The sequence below is a fragment of the Phyllobates terribilis genome, unplaced genomic scaffold (genome assembly GCF_046119375.1).
Source record: "Phyllobates terribilis strain yellow unplaced genomic scaffold, ASM4611937v1 Scaffold_393__1_contigs__length_1774422, whole genome shotgun sequence".
NCBI classification, from domain to species: domain Eukaryota; kingdom Metazoa; phylum Chordata; class Amphibia; order Anura; family Dendrobatidae; genus Phyllobates; species Phyllobates terribilis.
The window spans coordinates 588,077-608,399 of record NW_027363153.1 but is presented as its reverse complement, the minus strand read 5'-3'; the positions used below and the strand labels follow the sequence as shown (position 1 = coordinate 608,399).

General features: G+C 44.2%; 5 non-coding genes and 3 pseudogenes across 5 annotated transcripts; all 8 read left to right on the top strand.

The window, feature by feature from the left end:
* Positions 1 to 619: 619 nt before the first annotated feature.
* On the top strand, positions 620 to 810 carry LOC141224416 (U2 spliceosomal RNA). Its single transcript, XR_012291840.1, has one exon. It is a non-coding gene; the product is annotated as a U2 spliceosomal RNA (small nuclear RNA).
* A 1,115-nt stretch (positions 811 to 1,925) lies between these two features.
* Positions 1,926 to 2,116, top strand: LOC141224404 (U2 spliceosomal RNA). Its single transcript, XR_012291829.1, has one exon. It is a non-coding gene; the product is annotated as a U2 spliceosomal RNA (small nuclear RNA).
* Positions 2,117 to 8,941: 6,825 nt separating this feature from the next.
* LOC141224445 (U2 spliceosomal RNA) lies at positions 8,942 to 9,114 on the top strand (annotated as a pseudogene).
* Positions 9,115 to 10,229: 1,115 nt separating this feature from the next.
* Positions 10,230 to 10,420, top strand: LOC141224393 (U2 spliceosomal RNA). The gene has a single exon (XR_012291819.1). It is a non-coding gene; the product is annotated as a U2 spliceosomal RNA (small nuclear RNA).
* Positions 10,421 to 11,535: 1,115 nt separating this feature from the next.
* LOC141224554 (U2 spliceosomal RNA) lies at positions 11,536 to 11,627 on the top strand (annotated as a pseudogene).
* Positions 11,628 to 12,387: 760 nt separating this feature from the next.
* Positions 12,388 to 12,615, top strand: LOC141224503 (U2 spliceosomal RNA; annotated as a pseudogene).
* A 1,115-nt stretch (positions 12,616 to 13,730) lies between these two features.
* LOC141224380 (U2 spliceosomal RNA) lies at positions 13,731 to 13,920 on the top strand. Its single transcript, XR_012291807.1, has one exon. It is a non-coding gene; the product is annotated as a U2 spliceosomal RNA (small nuclear RNA).
* A 1,115-nt stretch (positions 13,921 to 15,035) lies between these two features.
* LOC141224381 (U2 spliceosomal RNA) lies at positions 15,036 to 15,226 on the top strand. The gene has a single exon (XR_012291808.1). It is a non-coding gene; the product is annotated as a U2 spliceosomal RNA (small nuclear RNA).
* The last annotated feature ends 5,097 nt before the right edge of the window (positions 15,227 to 20,323 follow it).

Sequence of the window (20,323 nt, the reverse complement as noted above, 5' to 3'; positions counted from 1 at the left end):
TCCTTCTGCTGGAACACTGACTTCTTTCATTTAATGCCTGCAGACTATAAAAGAGACCCCAACCCAAAAAGTTTGGTTGATTAGTCTGTGGCATTCTGTTAAACTGTTGCTTATGGCGGTCTCTGTGAGCTTCTCAGCGACATTCAGCCAGCCAGGTATCCTGCCTGCAGTAGATGGAATGTGGCAATGGAACGCTGGCTGCGCGTGTCATAATAGGCTCTGAGCCTTTATATACCTGTGCACAGCAGCAGCCACCTTCAGTCTGCTGCTGGACAGCCAGCAGCAGCAGCAGCAGGAGAGGTATGTAATCAGGAGCCCTCCTGCTAAGGGTAGACAGCTGCTCGTTCCACCCCACCCCCCGCCTTAATTGGTTCTCCTCCCTTCCAACGGTGTTGAGGCGGGTGGGAACAGCAGGGGGTGAAGGTGCTGTGTTTAAAGAGGTGGAGTTATGCAGATCTAAAACGCGTGGATTGCAGCAGCAGCAAGCCGAAAAGTGCAGGCATGTAAGGGATCTAGAGGTTGACAACATGTCTTCTTAACGGGAGTCCAGGAGCTCATCTCCACAAATGGACTTTTCAGGATCCTTGGGTGGCTCCGTAGTTTGAAACCAATTCTGGTTATCGCTTCTCGGCCTTTTGGCTAAGATCAAGTGTAGTATCTGTTCTTATCAGTTTAATATCTGATACGTCCCCTATCTGGGGACCATATATTAAATGGATTTTTAGAACAGGGAGATGGAAAAAGAGCTTGCTCTGTCCACTCCACGCATTGACCTGGTATTGCAGTATCTCCAGGACCGGTGCACCCCTTCTTTAATGCAGTTTCTAAAATCAGAAAGAATTGAATTCAATGTTTTTTGTTCATTTTGCTTGTTTGTCGGATTTTGGGATGGACTCTTTGGCTTTGCTTTTCTTCTCCTCATTGGATTTTTCATGTTCAAAGTTGCAGAAGCCAGATTACAAGCTCATTTTGGTTCAACTTCAGCAACTGTGCATTGCATTGCCATGTAATGTGATGCAATGCTATCTTTCTAGCTCTCCCTTTTTACTTCCTTTTGGATAAACAGACATATTAGGCAAGCATTTTGGAGCTTTCACCTAAATAACTACAGGTGGTGAGATAAGCTGCGCAATATAATTGACCTTTCAGTATATTGTTGCACACACACCATCTATTTAGCAAATGCCCTTGTTATCAACAGCAGCCTTTTAAACTCACCTGAGCTAACAGGTATGTGCGCTGGTTACTCTGCTGCGCTTAAAATTTCTTTTTTGGTTTGCTACAATGCCTTTTCTGAAACGTTGTCTCCTTCTGCTGGAACACTGACTTCTTTCATTTAATGCCTGCAGACTATAAAAGAGAACCCAACCCAAAAAGTTTGGTTGATTAGTGTGTGGCATTCTGTTAAACTGTTGCTTATGGCGGTCTCTGTGAGCTTCTCAGCGACATTCAGCCAGCCAGGTATCCTGCCTGCAGTAGATGGAATGTGGCAATGGAACGCTGGCTGCGCGTGTCATAATAGGCTCTGAGCCTTTATATACCTGTGCACAGCAGCAGCCACCTTCAGTCTGCTGCTGGACAGCCAGCAGCAGCAGCAGCAGGAGAGGTATGTAATCAGGAGCCCTCCTGCTAAGGGTAGACAGCTGCTCGTTCCACCCCACCCCCCGCCTTAATTGGTTCTCCTCCCTTCCAACGGTGTTGAGGCGGGTGGGAACAGCAGGGGGTGAAGGTGCTGTGTTTAAAGAGGTGGAGTTATGCAGATCTAAAACGCGTGGATTGCAGCAGCAGCAAGCCGAAAAGTGCAGGCATGTAAGGGATCTAGAGGTTGACAACATGTCTTCTTAACGGGAGTCCAGGAGCTCATCTCCACAAATGGACTTTTCAGGATCCTTGGGTGGCTCCGTAGTTTGAAACCAATTCTGGTTATCGCTTCTCGGCCTTTTGGCTAAGATCAAGTGTAGTATCTGTTCTTATCAGTTTAATATCTGATACGTCCCCTATCTGGGGACCATATATTAAATGGATTTTTAGAACAGGGAGATGGAAAAAGAGCTTGCTCTGTCCACTCCACGCATTGACCTGGTATTGCAGTATCTCCAGGACCGGTGCACCCCTTCTTTAATGCAGTTTCTAAAATCAGAAAGAATTGAATTCAATGTTTTTTGTTCATTTTGCTTGTTTGTCGGATTTTGGGATGGACTCTTTGGCTTTGCTTTTCTTCTCCTCATTGGATTTTTCATGTTCAAAGTTGCAGAAGCCAGATTACAAGCTCATTTTGGTTCAACTTCAGCAACTGTGCATTGCATTGCCATGTAATGTGATGCAATGCTATCTTTCTAGCTCTCCCTTTTTACTTCCTTTTGGATAAACAGACATATTAGGCAAGCATTTTGGAGCTTTCACCTAAATAACTACAGGTGGTGAGATAAGCTGCACAATATAATTGACCTTTCAGTATATTGTTGCACACGCACCATCTATTTAGCAAATGCCCTTGTTATCAACAGCAGCCTTTTAAACTCACCTGAGCTAACAGGTATGTGCGCTGGTTACTCTGCTGCGCTTAAAATTTCTTTTTTGGTTTGCTACAATGCCTTTTCTGAAACGTTGTCTCCTTCTGCTGGGACACTGACTTCTTTCATTTAATGCCTGCAGACTATAAAAGAGAACCCAACCCAAAAAGTTTGGTTGATTAGTCTGTGGCATTCTGTTAAACTGTTGCTTATGGCGGTCTCTGTGAGCTTCTCAGCGACATTCAGCCAGCCAGGTATCCTGCCTGCAGTAGATGGAATGTGGCAATGGAACGCTGGCTGCGCATGTCATAATAGGCTCTGAGCCTTTATATACCTGTGCACAGCAGCAGCCACCTTCAGTCTGCTGCTGGACAGCCAGCAGCAGCAGCAGCAGGAGAGGTATGTAATCAGGAGCCCTCCTGCTAAGGGTAGACAGCTGCTCGTTCCACCCCACCCCCCGCCTTAATTGGTTCTCCTCCCTTCCAACGGTGTTGAGGCGGGTGGGAACAGCAGGGGGTGAAGGTGCTGTGTTTAAAGAGGTGGAGTTATGCAGATCTAAAACGCGTGGATTGCAGCAGCAGCAAGCCGAAAAGTGCAGGCATGTAAGGGATCTAGAGGTTGACAACATGTCTTCTTAACGGGAGTCCAGGAGCTCATCTCCACAAATGGACTTTTCAGGATCCTTGGGTGGCTCCGTAGTTTGAAACCAATTCTGGTTATCGCTTCTCGGCCTTTTGGCTGATATCAGGTGCAGTGATCTAACGGTTGCTGCCTTGGTCTTGGCTGAGAGGTGCCCGGGGTACCCGGCTCCTTGGCCTGGGGGGATCGTCTCACCTTTTGGTGGGACTTCACCCCCCTGCTGCTATTAGGGAGCTGGCTTAGTCCCCGGGCAACAAGTTGCGATCCCCAGGCGAAAGGCCGAGCCCGTGGTGACGGTAAGCCTTTGCCACTTTGGTGAGATGCCTTGTTCATTTCAATTTTCCACTGGCTCCGGCCAGATCAGGAACTCGGTGCGTATCGAGGTTCCAGCAAACCACGTCGGATATGACAACCCCCTTGAGTTCTATGTACAGATTTTGAGAGATCTGTTGAACGTGAAAGATCATGATGTTTACTGCCTGCAGGAGAAGGGGCAGAGTACATATATTCTCACGTTCTTGACCAAGGTTGCCTGCCAGCACTTTTACGAATGCGTTAAGGGCCACCGTAACAGCAAGCTGTTGGACGGAGTGATTTTTACGGGTCTCTATGGCGGAGTTGACGTTCCCCTTGTGGTATACATGTTTAACCCCCATGTGTCCACAGATGATATTGAGCTTTTTCTGAGCAGATATTGTACATCTGTCAGATTTACGGGGAACGTCAAAGGTCGGAGTGGTTTCTGGAATGGGAAACGACGCTTTATGGTACGCTTCAGACTTGACCCTGGGGGTGTAGAAGGCCTTATGCACCCCCCCTCCACAGTGGTGCTGGGAAGAGACCATGGCTACCTCTTCTATGATGGACAACCATTCAGGTGTCGTAGGTGTGGTGACCTTGGTCACATACAGAGCGATTGTAAGAACGAGCGGATGAGTCAGTGCCACAACTGTGGACAATGGGGTCATGCCTCAAAGGACTGTAAGAACAGTAAGACCTGCAGTGGGTGCGGAATGTCTACTCACCTGTTCAGTAATTGTCCGATGCGGACAAGGTCTCGTGGTGGCTCTCGGGCGCCTGCGGCTAGTTCCGCAGGAGTTCCTGCTGATGCCAGCAGGGTCAGCCCGGGTGACCCCAGAAAAAGCTTTGTGGACCTTACTAAAGGTCAAAAACAGTCTGACTCAGTCGATGCTCTGTCGGTACCTTTGCGGAAAAACCCGGCCTCTGTAGCCGAGGTCACGCCTTTGCCTACTCCTGCAGGGGTCCAGGTTTCACCTGGTGAGGAGATGGCACCTTCTCAGAGCGGAAATGAGAGGGAACCAAAAAAGAGGCGAAAATCTGGAGCTGTTGGTACGAATCCAGATGTCCATCCAGATACCCCTGCTGATGCCAGCACAGATGTTGGACCAGATGTCTGCCCTGATGCCAGTCCAGACGGATGCCCTGATGCCAATCCAGATGGATGCCCTGATGCCAATCCAGACGGATGCCCTGATGCCAATCCAGATGGATGTCCTGATGCCAACCCAGATGGATGCCCTGATGCCAGTCCAGATGGATGTCCTGATGCCAGTCCAGATGGATGTCCTGGAACCATTCCTGATGGATGTCCTGTTGCCTGCCTGGATGATAGAGGTCGTGCAGTGGTTGGTGAACCTGTTGCTGGTCCTGATGGTCATCCTGCTCCGGAGATGATGTCCCTTGGTGCTCCTGGAGGGTCTGCGGGTATTCCACCTGCTGCAGTGCCTGGTGAGGATCGGGTGGATTCGGAGGATCGGATGGATCTCAGCGCCAGTGGTAAGAGAAGTCGTGAAGAGGCGCAGGAGGAGCATAACCTGCCTCAGATGTCCCGTAAAGTCTTTCTATCTAGTGCTGCAAAAATTCTCAGCCCAGAGGGGACTAACTTAATTGAGGATTTCATGGACTCAGATGAAACGGACAGTTTACGAACTGTGTCATCCCTTCCTTCACCTTCTCTGTCACAAATTATTGATTCAGATTCAGAGTATAATGAATCAATAAAAAACACCTAACATGGCAGAAATCCGTGTTGCCTCACTAAATGTGAGAAGCCTAAAGAGCCCTGTTAGACGGGCTGCTTTGTTTGCTTGGTTAATGACTCTGAACTTTGACATTTTTTTCCTGCAAGAATGCGGTATTGATCACGATTTGTCATACCCCAACTTAAAAATGGACTGGTCAGCAGGACCCTCTATTTGGTCAGGGTCCAATGAAAATAAAGCTGACGGGGTTGGGATTTTATTCAAATGTCAAAATGTTAATGTTTTATCCATCACTGAAATAGTTCCAGGTCGTGCCTTATCAACTCATGTTATTTTAAATGGTTTTACCTGTCGTCTTATTAATGTTTATGCATCCCCAGAGAAAAATGAGCGTGCTTCCCTTTTTAATGTCATCCCTTTGTTTTTATCAGGTCCGTCCCCTGTGATAGTGGGAGGGGATTTTAACTGTGTCATGTTGGGGGAGGGGAGGAGTGGAGGTGATACTAATGGAAGAACAGACAAAACATCCAGTCTGTTAAAACATTTGACAACGGACCTCAAATTATTAGATGCTTGGAGAAAGTCCTACCCTACTGACCCTGGGCATACATGGAGGGGTAGAGGGATGTCATCTCGTATTGATTTTATTTTTTCCTCTTCTGATGTTTTTAAACCTAAGAATGCTGGTCTAATAGAAAATATTTTTTCTGATCATGTATTACTATACAATGTATTGCAAACTCCACAGGAAGCAAAAGTTGGAAAAGGTATGTGGAAATTGAATGTGCTCTTATTAGAAGACGAACTGGTAAGGGCGGAGTTTTATGCAAAGTATGAGAGTTGGAGAAGACGGAAACACCCAAATCAGAGTATGTTGGGGTGGTGGGAGTGTGTTAAAACCCGTATTAAAGAATTTTTTATTAAAATTGGTAAAAGGAAGGCACGTGAAAAAAGGAAATGTTTTAAAGATTTTAATGTCAGGATGCAAACTCTCCTTAAGCTTAAGGGGTGGGGAGTACCTGGTGTGGATGATGAGATTGCCAAGATCCAGACAGAAATCCAAAAATTCCTGGAACAAAAGGGTAAAGAAATTATATTTAATACCCGTGTGAAATATTTGGAAGAGGGTGAGACCTGCTCAAGGTTTTTCTTTAAAAAAATGAGTGACAAAAAACAAGTGATTACTGAGCTAGAAGGACAATCTTCCACTGAGGGCATTTTAGAGCATACTGCTAATTTTTATAGAGATCTTTTTAGTATTAAAAATGTTGATGAACCTGCTTTTACAGAGAATCTTAATGTTTTATCCCAGTTTTTAAATAAAGATGACCAGATTTTTTTAGCTAAAGAACTTTTACCCAGTGAAATTGAAGAGACCCTTAAGAGTTTTAATAAAGGTAAGGCTCCTGGATCAGATGGCCTTCCTATTGAATTTTATCTTTGCTTTTGGGATCTAATTAAGGAGGATTTTATACAAGTAGTTTGTGAAGCCTCTAAGGCTGATTTATTACCATATTCATGGCGTAAAAGTATGATTACATTAATTTTTAAGAAAGGTGATAAATCAAAGTTGGAGAATTGGAGGCCTATTTCACTATTAAATACAGACTACAAGATTTTAGCTAAAGTTGTTGCTGGTCGTCTTAAAGCAGTTATTAAAAATGTAATTCATCCAGATCAGGTGTGTGGTGTCCCCGGGAGATCAATCTGGGAGCATCTAAACCTAATTCGTGATCTTATCTGGTTTCAAAAAGATAGAAAACAGCCACTAGCTATTTTATCTTTGGATTTTATGAAAGCGTTTGATAGGGTCTCCCACTTTTATCTTTTTAAAGTTATGGGAAAGATGGGGTTCCCTGATTCTTTTATTCAGAAAATTGCGCTTTTATACAAACAGTCATCTGCCCGGATTTTAGTCAATGGTTTTTTAACTAGAGAGGTGGAGCTTCTTTCCGGTGTTAAACAAGGTTGCCCCATGTCCCCACTTTTATTTGTCTGCTCCATTGAGCCACTGTTGTGCCTGCTGCGTCGGGACAAGGTGGTTAGGGGCATTTTTATTCCGGGTGGGGGTGGACAACAAGTTAAAGCCATTGGATATATGGATGACATATCTGTATATGGCACTAGCTCAGCATCTATTAACAGAGCAATTCTAATTACTGAAATTTTTAGTGCTGGGTCTGGGTTTAAGTTGAATATAAATAAATGTGACTGTATGATTATGGGTCAATGGGAGTCAGATCCGCCTAGGGTTCCCACACAAACAGTAGGAATCAAGATCCTGGGTGTCTTGTTTAATCCTGCTAATGATGGTATTGAAAACTGGGATTTGGTTTTGAATAAATTAAATCAGAAGATCTCTTTATGGCAAACTCGAAAACTAACAATGGAGGGCAAGATTCTTGTAATTAAAATGGTTTTGCTTCCTATCATTTTGTATGCCGCTATGGTTTTTCCCCCTAATTCTCTGTATCTTAAAAGACTTATGAAGCCCATGTTTTATTTTCTGTGGGGATCCAAAATGGAGAAATTGAGGAGGGAGGTGGTATGTAAAAGCAAGAAAAATGGGGGTAAAGGGTTCCCTGATTTAAAATTGTTTTTATTTATCAAGTTTTTTGTATTTTGTTGCAAAAGCTTGAATAATGTTGGGGCTTTCTCTTGTTTTCTTAGATATACAACTGGGTTTCTTTTCCGAAAGTTGAACTTCAGTATGACTGTTAATTGTCCTTTTCTCTTATCTCCCCCTAAGCATTACAAGATCTTGGAGAAGGTCATTTCAGAATATGATCTGACCCAAGTTGATCGTCAGCTTTTATTTGATCAACGTAAGTTAACAGTTATTTGTAAGGGACATGAGGAGATGGAGGATGTGTCTAATTTTTCCATCTCCAGGTGCCGCCTGGTGTGGAACAACGTGGCCTGTCCTGCACTTAGCAACTCACAAAAGGATTTAGCTTGGCAGGTTGTTCACCAATGTCTCCCTACGAGAGCTTTTCAGCATCATAGGGGGCTGGTGGCTAGTGCTAGATGTCCCAGAGAAAGATGCGCCCCAAACGAGTCAGTGTTTCATTTACTGTGGGATTGCCCCTACGCACAAGAGCTATGGCAGACGGTGGGCACCCTCCTAAAATGGATATGTGGTATACAAACCCTTAATTGTGACATTATAATATATGGGATAATTAAATGCCCAACCATGAAACAAGCACGAGTCGCATGGCTTATAATAAACTGTTTAAAAGAAGCTTTATGGAAAGTGCGCAATATATTATTGTTTAAACGTGAATTTATTCCTGTCAAAGATTGTATTGGGCTTGCTCTTTGTGAAATGTTTACATACTACCTGAGAGATTGTAAAAAGATGGGAATCAATGAAGCAAAAAAGCTATGGTGTTTGCAAATTTGGAATATGTATTTATTTATGTAAATTATATGCAAAACTGTGTTTTATGCTTTTTATGCTTTTAAGTGCATTTTAATTCTGACTCTGTATTAGTTTTATGTCATATTTTATTCCAGTATTTGTGATTTGTTTCAAATATTGTATCGGATATGTTCTTTGTGAAAAGTTTTCATACTACCTGATTGTAAAAAGATAAAGTTAAAAAGCTATGGTGTTTGCATTTGACATATGTATTTATTTATGCAAATTATATGCAAAACTGTGTTTTATGCTTTTTATGCTTTTATGCGCTTTTTAAATCTGACCTTGTATTTGTTTTATGTCATATTTTATTCAAGTCTTTGTGATTTGTTTGTAATTTATGATGTATGTCTGATTTAAATAAAGCTTGTTTGAAAACGGATCTGTTCTTATCAGTTTAATATCTGATACGTCCCCTATCTGGGGACCATATATTAAATGGATTTTTAGAACAGGGAGATGGAAAAAGAGCTTGCTCTGTCCACTCCACGCATTGACCTGGTATTGCAGTATCTCCAGGACCGGTGCACCCCTTCTTTAATGCAGTTTCTAAAATCAGAAAGAATTGAATTCAATGTTTTTTGTTCATTTTGCTTGTTTGTCGGATTTTGGGATGGACTCTTTGGCTTTGCTTTTCTTCTCCTCATTGGATTTTTCATGTTCAAAGTTGCAGAAGCCAGATTACAAGCTCATTTTGGTTCAACTTCAGCAACTGTGCATTGCATTGCCATGTAATGTGATGCAATGCTATCTTTCTAGCTCTCCCTTTTTACTTCCTTTTGGATAAACAGACATATTAGGCAAGCATTTTGGAGCTTTCACCTAAATAACTACAGGTGGTGAGATAAGCTGCACAATATAATTGACCTTTCAGTATATTGTTGCACACACACCATCTATTTAGCAAATGCCCTTGTTATCAACAGCAGCCTTTTAAACTCACCTGAGCTAACAGGTATGTGCGCTGGTTACTCTGCTGCGCTTAAAATTTCTTTTTTGGTTTGCTACAATGCCTTTTCTGAAACGTTGTCTCCCTCTGCTGGAACACTGACTTCTTTCATTTAATGTCTGCAGACTATAAAAGAGAACCCAACCCAAAAAGTTTGGTTGATTAGTCTGTGGCATTCTGTTAAACTGTTGCTTATGGCGGTCTCTGTGAGCTTCTCAGCGACATTCAGCCAGCCAGGTATCCTGCCTGCAGTAGATGGAATGTGGCAATGGAACGCTGGCTGCGCGTGTCATAATAGGCTCTGAGCCTTTATATACCTGTGCACAGCAGCAGCCACCTTCAGTCTGCTGCTGGACAGCCAGCAGCAGCAGCAGCAGGAGAGGTATGTAATCAGGAGCCCTCCTGCTAAGGGTAGACAGCTGCTCGTTCCACCCCACCCCCCGCCTTAATTGGTTCTCCTCCCTTCCAACGGTGTTGAGGCGGGTGGGAACAGCAGGGGGTGAAGGTGCTGTGTTTAAAGAGGTGGAGTTATGCAGATCTAAAACGCGTGGATTGCAGCAGTAGCAAGCCGAAAAGTGCAGGCATGTAAGGGATCTAGAGGTTGACAACATGTCTTCTTAACGGGAGTCCAGGAGCTCATCTCCACAAATGGACTTTTCAGGATCCTTGGGTGGCTCCGTAGTTTGAAACCAATTCTGGTTATCGCTTCTCGGCCTTTTGGCTAAGATCAAGTGTAGTATCTGTTCTTATCAGTTTAATATCTGATACGTCCCCTATCTGGGGACCATATATTAAATGGATTTTTAGAACAGGGAGATGGAAAAAGAGCTTGCTCTGTCCACTCCACGCATTGACCTGGTATTGCAGTATCTCCAGGACCGGTGCACCCCTTCTTTAATGCAGTTTCTAAAATCAGAAAGAATTGAATTCAATGTTTTTTGTTCATTTTGCTTGTTTGTCGGATTTTGGGATGGACTCTTTGGCTTTGCTTTTCTTCTCCTCATTGGATTTTTCATGTTCAAAGTTGCAGAAGCCAGATTACAAGCTCATTTTGGTTCAACTTCAGCAACTGTGCATTGCATTGCCATGTAATGTGATGCAATGCTATCTTTCTAGCTCTCCCTTTTTACTTCCTTTTGGATAAACAGACATATTAGGCAAGCATTTTGGAGCTTTCACCTAAATAACTACAGGTGGTGAGATAAGCTGCACAATATAATTGACCTTTCAGTATATTGTTGCACACACACCATCTATTTAGCAAATGCCCTTGTTATCAACAGCAGCCTTTTAAACTCACCTGAGCTAACAGGTATGTGCGCTGGTTACTCTGCTGCGCTTAAAATTTCTTTTTTGGTTTGCTACAATGCCTTTTCTGAAACGTTGTCTCCTTCTGCTGGAACACTGACTTCTTTCATTTAATGCCTGCAGACTATAAAAGAGAACCCAACCCAAAAAGTTTGGTTGATTAGTCTGTGGCATTCTGTTAAACTGTTGCTTATGGCGGTCTCTGTGAGCTTCTCAGCGACATTCAGCCAGCCAGGTATCCTGCCTGCAGTAGATGGAATGTGGCAATGGAACGCTGGCTGCGCGTGTCATAATAGGCTCTGAGCCTTTATATACCTGTGCACAGCAGCAGCCACCTTCAGTCTGCTGCTGGACAGCCAGCAGCAGCAGCAGCAGGAGAGGTATGTAATCAGGAGCCCTCCTGCTAAGGGTAGACAGCTGCTCGTTCCACCCCACCCCCCGCCTTAATTGGTTCTCCTCCCTTCCAACGGTGTTGAGGCGGGTGGGAACAGCAGGGGGTGAAGGTGCTGTGTTTAAAGAGGTGGAGTTATGCAGATCTAAAACGCGTGGATTGCAGCAGCAGCAAGCCGAAAAGTGCAGGCATGTAAGGGATCTAGAGGTTGACAACATGTCTTCTTAACGGGAGTCCAGGAGCTCATCTCCACAAATGGACTTTTCAGGATCCTTGGGTGGCTCCGTAGTTTGAAACCAATTCTGGTTATCGCTTCTCGGCCTTTTGGCTAAGATCAAGTGTAGTATCTTTTGAAAAGGCGGTTTTGGATGTTGGCCGCCCTAGTAGATTGATACATTATGCACACTGGGGTTTAGGCGCTAGTTAGTACGCCAGGTGGCTAATATAGTCATCTGGTGGAAAGCATGGCCCCCCAGGATCGACGCCATTGGGCCGGGGAAGATCGAAAGCCCGAAGTGTGAAGTGCCCCAGGAGTGGTGACCCTGGGGTGCCTTAACTCACAGGGATTGGGAACCCCACTTGAGTTTATGGCACATTTGCACAAGCACTTCAAATTTTCTTTCTTCGCACACACCCTTATTCCGGGCCTTCTGGCCTTAGGATGGGGAATTTTTCAATTCCCGGTCGAAGGTCCGGGCAGTATTATACTGTGAAACCTTCACTATTTATTTAATTTCTTTGTCACTGTGTGTCCACTTATTCACGTGTGTCACGTCCTACTAGGATTTTGTCAGGATGCGGTTCCCTTACGGGTTCCTCTCTTGGCAGGTCTAGGGGGGGAGTGTGTGGCCATCAGGTTCCGCTCCCCCCTGAACCCCCCTGGCTCTCCTCTTTCGGGAGGAGAGCGTTGTTGGCTCCCCTCTTCCGGGAGGGGAGCACAGTCTTTGGCTCCCAGTGCCTTGCTCGGGTGAGAACTCGGGCAGGTGCTGGGGGTAAGATTGGGTCGCCTCTGGCTTCGGCTGGAGGTGGCTTTTTGTCCCTGTTCCTCGCTGTGGCCTTTTGGCTCGGAGGGACGGGGAATGGTTTGGGGGACCCTTCTCCTTTTGGAGAGGGTTTCAAGAAGACCAGCATCCTAGTGCACTTTTTTTGTGGCACTTGTCACTTTTTTAAGCGCACTCGGGTTTTGTACACGAATTCGGGCTAAAAAAAAAAAAAGAAAAAAAAAAAAAAAAAAATCTGTTCTTATCAGTTTAATATCTGATACGTCCCCTATCTGGGGACCATATATTAAATGGATTTTTAGAACAGGGAGATGGAAAAAGAGCTTGCTCTGTCCACTCCACGCATTGACCTGGTATTGCAGTATCTCCAGGACCGGTGCACCCCTTCTTTAATGCAGTTTCTAAAATCAGAAAGAATTGAATTCAATGTTTTTTGTTCATTTTGCTTGTTTGTCGGATTTTGGGATGGACTCTTTGGCTTTGCTTTTCTTCTCCTCATTGGATTTTTCATGTTCAAAGTTGCAGAAGCCAGATTACAAGCTCATTTTGGTTCAACTTCAGCAACTGTGCATTGCATTGCCATGTAATGTGATGCAATGCTATCTTTCCAGCTCTCCCTTTTTACTTCCTTTTGGATAAACAGACATATTAGGCAAGCATTTTGGAGCTTTCACCTAAATAACTACAGGTGGTGAGATAAGCTGCACAATATAATTGACCTTTCAGTATATTGTTGCACACACACCATCTATTTAGCAAATGCCCTTGTTATCAACAGCAGCCTTTTAAACTCACCTGAGCTAACAGGTATGTGCGCTGGTTACTCTGCTGCGCTTAAAATTTCTTTTTTGGTTTGCTACAATGCCTTTTCTGAAACGTTGTCTCCTTCTGCTGGAACACTGACTTCTTTCATTTAATGCCTGCAGACTATAAAAGAGAACCCAACCCAAAAAGTTTGGTTGATTAGTCTGTGGCATTCTGTTAAACTGTTGCTTATGGCGGTCTCTGTGAGCTTCTCAGCGACATTCAGCCAGCCAGGTATCCTGCCTGCAGTAGATGGAATGTGGCAATGGAACGCTGGCTGCGCGTGTCATAATAGGCTCTGAGCCTTTATATACCTGTGCACAGCAGCAGCCACCTTCAGTCTGCTGCTGGACAGCCAGCAGCAGCAGCAGCAGGAGAGGTATGTAATCAGGAGCCCTCCTGCTAAGGGTAGACAGCTGCTCGTTCCACCCCACCCCCCGCCTTAATTGGTTCTCCTCCCTTCCAACGGTGTTGAGGCGGGTGGGAACAGCAGGGGGTGAAGGTGCTGTGTTTAAAGAGGTGGAGTTATGCAGATCTAAAACGCGTGGATTGCAGCAGCAGCAAGCCGAAAAGTGCAGGCATGTAAGGGATCTAGAGGTTGACAACATGTCTTCTTAACGGGAGTCCAGGAGCTCATCTCCACAAATGGACTTTTCAGGATCCTTGGGTGGCTCCGTAGTTTGAAACCAATTCTGGTTATCGCTTCTCGGCCTTTTGGCTAAGATCAAGTGTAGTATCTGTTCTTATCAGTTTAATATCTGATACGTCCCCTATCTGGGACCATATATTAAATGGATTTTTAGAACAGGGAGATGGAAAAAGAGCTTGCTCTGTCCACTCCACGCATTGACCTGGTATTGCAGTATCTCCAGGACCGGTGCACCCCTTCTTTAATGCAGTTTCTAAAATCAGAAAGAATTGAATTCAATGTTTTTTGTTCATTTTGCTTGTTTGTCGGATTTTGGGATGGACTCTTTGGCTTTGCTTTTCTTCTCCTCATTGGATTTTTCATGTTCAAAGTTGCAGAAGCCAGATTACAAGCTCATTTTGGTTCAACTTCAGCAACTGTGCATTGCATTGCCATGTAATGTGATGCAATGCTATCTTTCTAGCTCTCCCTTTTTACTTCCTTTTGGATAAACAGACATATTAGGCAAGCATTTTGGAGCTTTCACCTAAATAACTACAGGTGGTGAGATAAGCTGCACAATATAATTGACCTTTCAGTATATTGTTGCGCACACACCATCTATTTAGCAAATGCCCTTGTTATCAACAGCAGCCTTTTAAACTCACCTGAGCTAACAGGTATGTGCGCTGGTTACTCTGCTGCGCTTAAAATTTCTTTTTTGGTTTGCTACAATGCCTTTTCTGAAACGTTGTCTCCTTCTGCTGGAACACTGACTTCTTTCATTTAATGCCTGCAGACTATAAAAGAGAACCCAACCCAAAAAGTTTGGTTGATTAGTCTGTGGAATTCTGTTAAACTGTTGCTTATGGCGGTCTCTGTGAGCTTCTCAGCGACATTCAGCCAGCCAGGTATCCTGCCTGCAGTAGATGGAATGTGGCAATGGAACGCTGGCTGCGCGTGTCATAATAGGCTCTGAGCCTTTATATACCTGTGCACAGCAGCAGCCACCTTCAGTCTGCTGCTGGACAGCCAGCAGCAGCAGCAGCAGGAGAGATATGTAATCAGGAGCCCTCCTGCTAAGGGTAGACAGCTGCTCGTTCCACCCCACCCCCCGCCTTAATTGGTTCTCCTCCCTTCCAACGGTGTTGAGGCGGGTGGGAACAGCAGGGGGTGAAGGTGCTGTGTTTAAAGAGGTGGAGTTATGCAGATCTAAAACGCGTGGATTGCAGCAGCAGCAAGCCGAAAAGTGCAGGCATGTAAGGGATCTAGAGGTTGACAACATGTCTTCTTAACGGGAGTCCAGGAGCTCATCTCCACAAATGGACTTTTCAGGATCCTTGGGTGGCTCCGTAGTTTGAAACCAATTCTGGTTATCGCTTCTCGGCCTTTTGGCTAAGATCAAGTGTAGTATCTGTTCTTATCAGTTTAATATCTGATACGTCCCCTATCTGGGGACCATATATTAAATGGATTTTTAGAACAGGGAGATGGAAAAAGAGCTTGCTCTGTCCACTCCACGCATTGACCTGGTATTGCAGTATCTCCAGGACCGGTGCACCCCTTCTTTAATGCAGTTTCTAAAATCAGAAAGAATTGAATTCAATGTTTTTTGTTCATTTTGCTTGTTTGTCGGATTTTGGGATGGACTCTTTGGCTTTGCTTTTCTTCTCCTCATTGGATTTTTCATGTTCAAAGTTGCAGAAGCCAGATTACAAGCTCATTTTGGTTCAACTTCAGCAACTGTGCATTGCATTGCCATGTAATGTGATGCAATGCTATCTTTCTAGCTCTCCCTTTTTACTTCCTTTTGGATAAACAGACATATTAGGCAAGCATTTTGGAGCTTTCACCTAAATAACTACAGGTGGTGAGATAAGCTGCACAATATAATTGACCTTTCAGTATATTGTTGCACACACACCATCTATTTAGCAAATGCCCTTGTTATCAACAGCAGCCTTTTAAACTCACCTGAGCTAACAGGTATGTGCGCTGGTTACTCTGCTGCGCTTAAAATTTCTTTTTTGGTTTGCTACAATGCCTTTTCTGAAACGTTGTCTCCTTCTGCTGGAACACTGACTTCTTTCATTTAATGCCTGCAGACTATAAAAGAGAACCCAACCCAAAAAGTTTGGTTGATTAGTCTGTGGCATTCTGTTAAACTGTTGCTTATGGCGGTCTCTGTGAGCTTCTCAGCGACATTCAGCCAGCCAGGTATCCTGCCTGCAGTAGATGGAATGTGGCAATGGAACGCTGGCTGCGCGTGTCATAATAGGCTCTGAGCCTTTATATACCTGTGCACAGCAGCAGCCACCTTCAGTCTGCTGCTGGACAGCCAGCAGCAGCAGCAGCAGGAGAGGTATGTAATCAGGAGCCCTCCTGCTAAGGGTAGACAGCTGCTCGTTCCACCCCACCCCCCGCCTTAATTGGTTCTCCTCCCTTCCAACGGTGTTGAGGCGGGTGGGAACAGCAGGGGGTGAAGGTGCTGTGTTTAAAGAGGTGGAGTTATGCAGATCTAAAACGCGTGGATTGCAGCAGCAGCAAGCCGAAAAGTGCAGGCATGTAAGGGATCTAGAGGTTGACAACATGTCTTCTTAACGGGAGTCCAGGAGCTCATCTCCACAAATGGACTTTTCAGGATCCTTGGGTGGCTCCGTAGTTTGAAACCAATTCTGGTTATCGCTTCTCGGCCTTTTGGCTAAGATCGTATGACTGTACCTTGATTGGTGCGAGTCTCCTGGAGGAATCCGGACCCTTTTGTGGAGGATTTTCTGCTTTTTCCTGTGGTATTCCATACCGACAGAATCCAAGATGTCTTTTGTGAAGAACACCATCCGTTTGTCCGTGGATCCATCTGACCAGAACAAGAACAACGTGGTTTTCATTGTCCAAGACATCGTTGAAGGCAAAGCTGGAGCAAGACGTTCTGAGATCTTCAGTGTCAACGAATTTTCACGTCAAGGTAATTATGACGTTACCTTTATGGACCAGGATGTTTGCCTTAATGTCTTTGAATGGCTCCGTGGTCACTCTAGTGACCCCTGCTTGGAAGGAGTTAGATGGGAACCTTTGTTTGGTCTGCAAGAAAAGGAGGTGACTGTGACTGTCTATAACCCTTTTACAGACCCTGAGCTGCTGGAGTGCTTCCTCTCTCGCTACTGTGAATATGTGCGGAAGGGAGTGAAGCAAGTCAATTGTCTAGGAATCTTTAACTGTCAGTATAAATTCCGTGTGAAATTGAAAAGGGATCCTGACAGTGTGGGGGGCTTTAGACACCCTCCATCAAATTTTTCCGTTGCAGGCCATAGAGGTTTCCTCTTTTACCCAGGCCAGCCCATGTTTTGCCGTAGATGCTTTTCTTTCGGACATACCATGGTAAGATGCCTTAAAGGGCAGTGTTGCCGAAATTGCAGAAAGGAGGGGCATATGGCCAACCAGTGTCCAGAGGCCAAGTCCTGTGATGTCTGTGGGAGTAGTGATCACATGTATAAGGACTGTCCTATGAGTGCACCTAGACGTTCTGATAAAGAACAGAAGGAGGAGGAGCTGGAGAGGAGGCAGATGGCAAGCGCACTGAAAGTGCTGGAAAGATTGGAGAGGGAGGAGAGAGAGGGAAGGAGGCGGGAAACTGGTAGAGCCTCTCCCTCTACGGCGCCAGAGGAGGTGTCCCTGAGACCATGTTCTTCTTCTGCTGAAGAAATGAGGAAGAAGCGGAGGGAAGAAAAGGAGTTCTGGAGGGAAGTGGCAAAGGTGGAGAAAAAGGCAGTGTCTGCAAGAATATCTAGGAAAGTGGTGGAAGCAGAGCTGCCTGAGATGATGACTTTTGGAGAGGCAATGGACGCAACAGGATGTGAAGTGCAAATCTCGGAACCCGACAGTCCTGAACACCCTTCGGGTCCTGAAAACATTGAAGATTTTTCTTCGGAGGATGATAGGGGTGCAAAGAAGAGTCGTAGGGAGGATGGTGGGGGCAGTGATGATGCAGATTTTAGTGAGCCTCAGAGGAAGATCAGAACTGCCAGAATGAGGAGTGTGGCTGGTGAAGCCAGCGGGTCGGAAACCAGCTGTTCTGTTCTGATGGCGGAGGAGGATAGTGGTGGTGCTGGATAGTGTCACCATATAATATTGTAAATGTTTTTTCTTTTTGTCCTCTTGTGAGCTTTGGTTTAGGCCAAAGGCTATTTCTTTGTGTAATTGGTGAAGGAGTAGAAGTATTATGGGATTTACCATAGTGTCCCAAAACGTAAGAGTGTTTAAAAGTAAAGTAAGAAGAGCTGCTATTTTTGAGTTTTTAGCTATGCAAAATGCATCTATTTTTTGTTTACAAGAATGTGGGGTAGTGGATGGTGTGAAAGGGGATGAATGGTCTTATGGAGCGTCTGTGTGGTCGGGGAGTGCATGTAATAAGAATGATGGTGTGGGTATTTTGGTTAAAGGAAGGGAGGTTGTTTTGAGTGATTATTTGGTTATTGAGGTGGGGAGATGTATCCTTGCTAATTTTGTATACAAGAATGTAAAGTTTTGTGTTATTAATGTTTATGCGCCAGTTGAAAAAAATGAGCGCAAAAATTTATTTGAAAAAATTAAGCTTTTTGTTCCAGGAAGAATACCTGTGGTAATTGTGGGTGATATGAACTGTGATGTGGGGAGAGTGAATGTGGATGTGTCTGGGAAAGCATTATTGGAGTTAGTGAATGATTTTGGGTTGTGTGATATGCAGCGCGTGTGTAACATGAATCCTTTGTTGAACACTTTCTTTTCTGAGAGTGGTAGGGTACAATCCAGATTGGATTATTGTTTTATTTCTAAAAATATGGTTTCTGTTAATTATAGGCAGGAAAACGTTCTTTTTTCAGATCATGTGTGTATGTTGTGTGAGTTGGATATAAAAGTTGATGGAGTGTTTGGGAGAGGATTGTGGAAGTTAAATGTTAAACTGTTAGAGAATGAAGATGTGAGAAAGGAGTATGAAAGGCGGTATGAAGAATGGTGTAAGCATAAAAATGAGTTTGGGAATGTTTGTGAGTGGTGGGACTGGGTGAAGAAACAAACAAAAATGTTCTTTAAAAATTTAGGATACAAGTATGCAGCAATTAAAAGAGAGAGTTTTGTTAAACTGAACGCGCGGTTGAGCGTTTTGTATAAGTTAAGGGAAGGAGGAGTTGAGGTGGAGGAGGATATTTTAGAGGTAAAAAAGGAGATTAGTGAGTTTTTGTTGGAGAGAGGGAGAAGCATAGTGTTTAGGGCAAAGATTGATAAGATGGAGCAGGATGAGAAATGTTCTCGGTTTTTCTTTAAAAAAGTTTTTGGAAAGAAACAGAGTATGAGCGTGGTGTATGGAGCAGATGGAAGTGAGGTGAGTGGAGAGGATATGTGTGAAGAGGTGGCTAAGTTTTATGAGGATCTGTATGCAGTGAAACAGAGGGATGAATGTTTGGAGAATGATGTTTTGAGTGTGTTAGAGAGTAAGTTGAGTGAAGCAGAAAGAGAGAGAGTGATGGGTGAGGTGACTGGTGATGAGGTATGGAAGGTTATGTGTAGTATGGCTTTGAATAAGACGCCGGGGGAGGATGGCCTCCCAGTAGAATTTTATCGTGTGATGTGGGGTGTGATTGGTAAGGACTTTGTGGATGTATGTAAGTATATGTGGGGAAACATGGAGGTGGCTGAGAGTATGCGTGCAGGTATGGTTGTGTTAATTCCTAAGAAAGGGGATTTGAAAAGTCTGAGGAATTGGAGGCCAATAACGTTACTTAATTGTGATTATAAAATCTATGCAAAACTTATGGCTAATAGGATGCGTGATGTGATAGAGAGTGTGATTGGGGATGAGCAGTGTTGTGCGGTACCTGGGAGGCGGATTCATGAGTGTGTGTGTATGTTAAGAGATTGTCTATGGGATTGCATGGGTCGTAAGAAGAGTGTATTTTTGTTAAGTTTGGATTTTGAAAAGGCTTATGATAGGTTGTCGCATGTTTTTTTGTTCAGAGTGTTGTTAAAAATGGGTTTTCCGGCTGATTTTGTTGGGCGAGTGAGAAGTTTGTATGCGGGTGTTTATAGCTGTGTTTTAATGAATGGGTATGTGGGTAGGAAAGTGAATGTGTTTTCGGGTGTGCGACAGGGGTGTCCTTTGTCCCCTGTAGCATTTATTTGTGCAATTGAGCCATTGTTGTGTATGCTGAGGAAAGATAAGGTAATTCGTGGTGTGCAAGTGCCGGGAGGTGGAGGAAAAGAATGGAAGGTGAGTGGTTATATGGATGACGTGTGTGTATTATGTGATTCTGAATGTTCGGTGAGGCGGGTGAAGTTGTTAGTGTCTATTTTTTGTGGTGCATCTGCGTTTAAAGTGAATTGGGAAAAGAGTGAGTGTAAGGGTTTTGGAGGCGGAAGTTTAAGTAGGGATGTAGGTGTGAATGTAGTGAATGGACCTATTAAAGTTTTGGGTGTGAAGTTTTCAGAGAGTTTGGATGGGAAAGAAAGTTGGGATGATGCGAAAGGAAAAGTTGAGCAGAAGTTGAATTTTTGGAAATTGAGGAGTTTATCCTTTTTTGGGAAGATTTTAATTGTTAAGAGTGTGGTGTTGCCAATATTTTTATATATTGCGGTAGTATTTCCACCAGGATATATGTGTATGAGAAGCTTGAATAGAATTTTATTTGT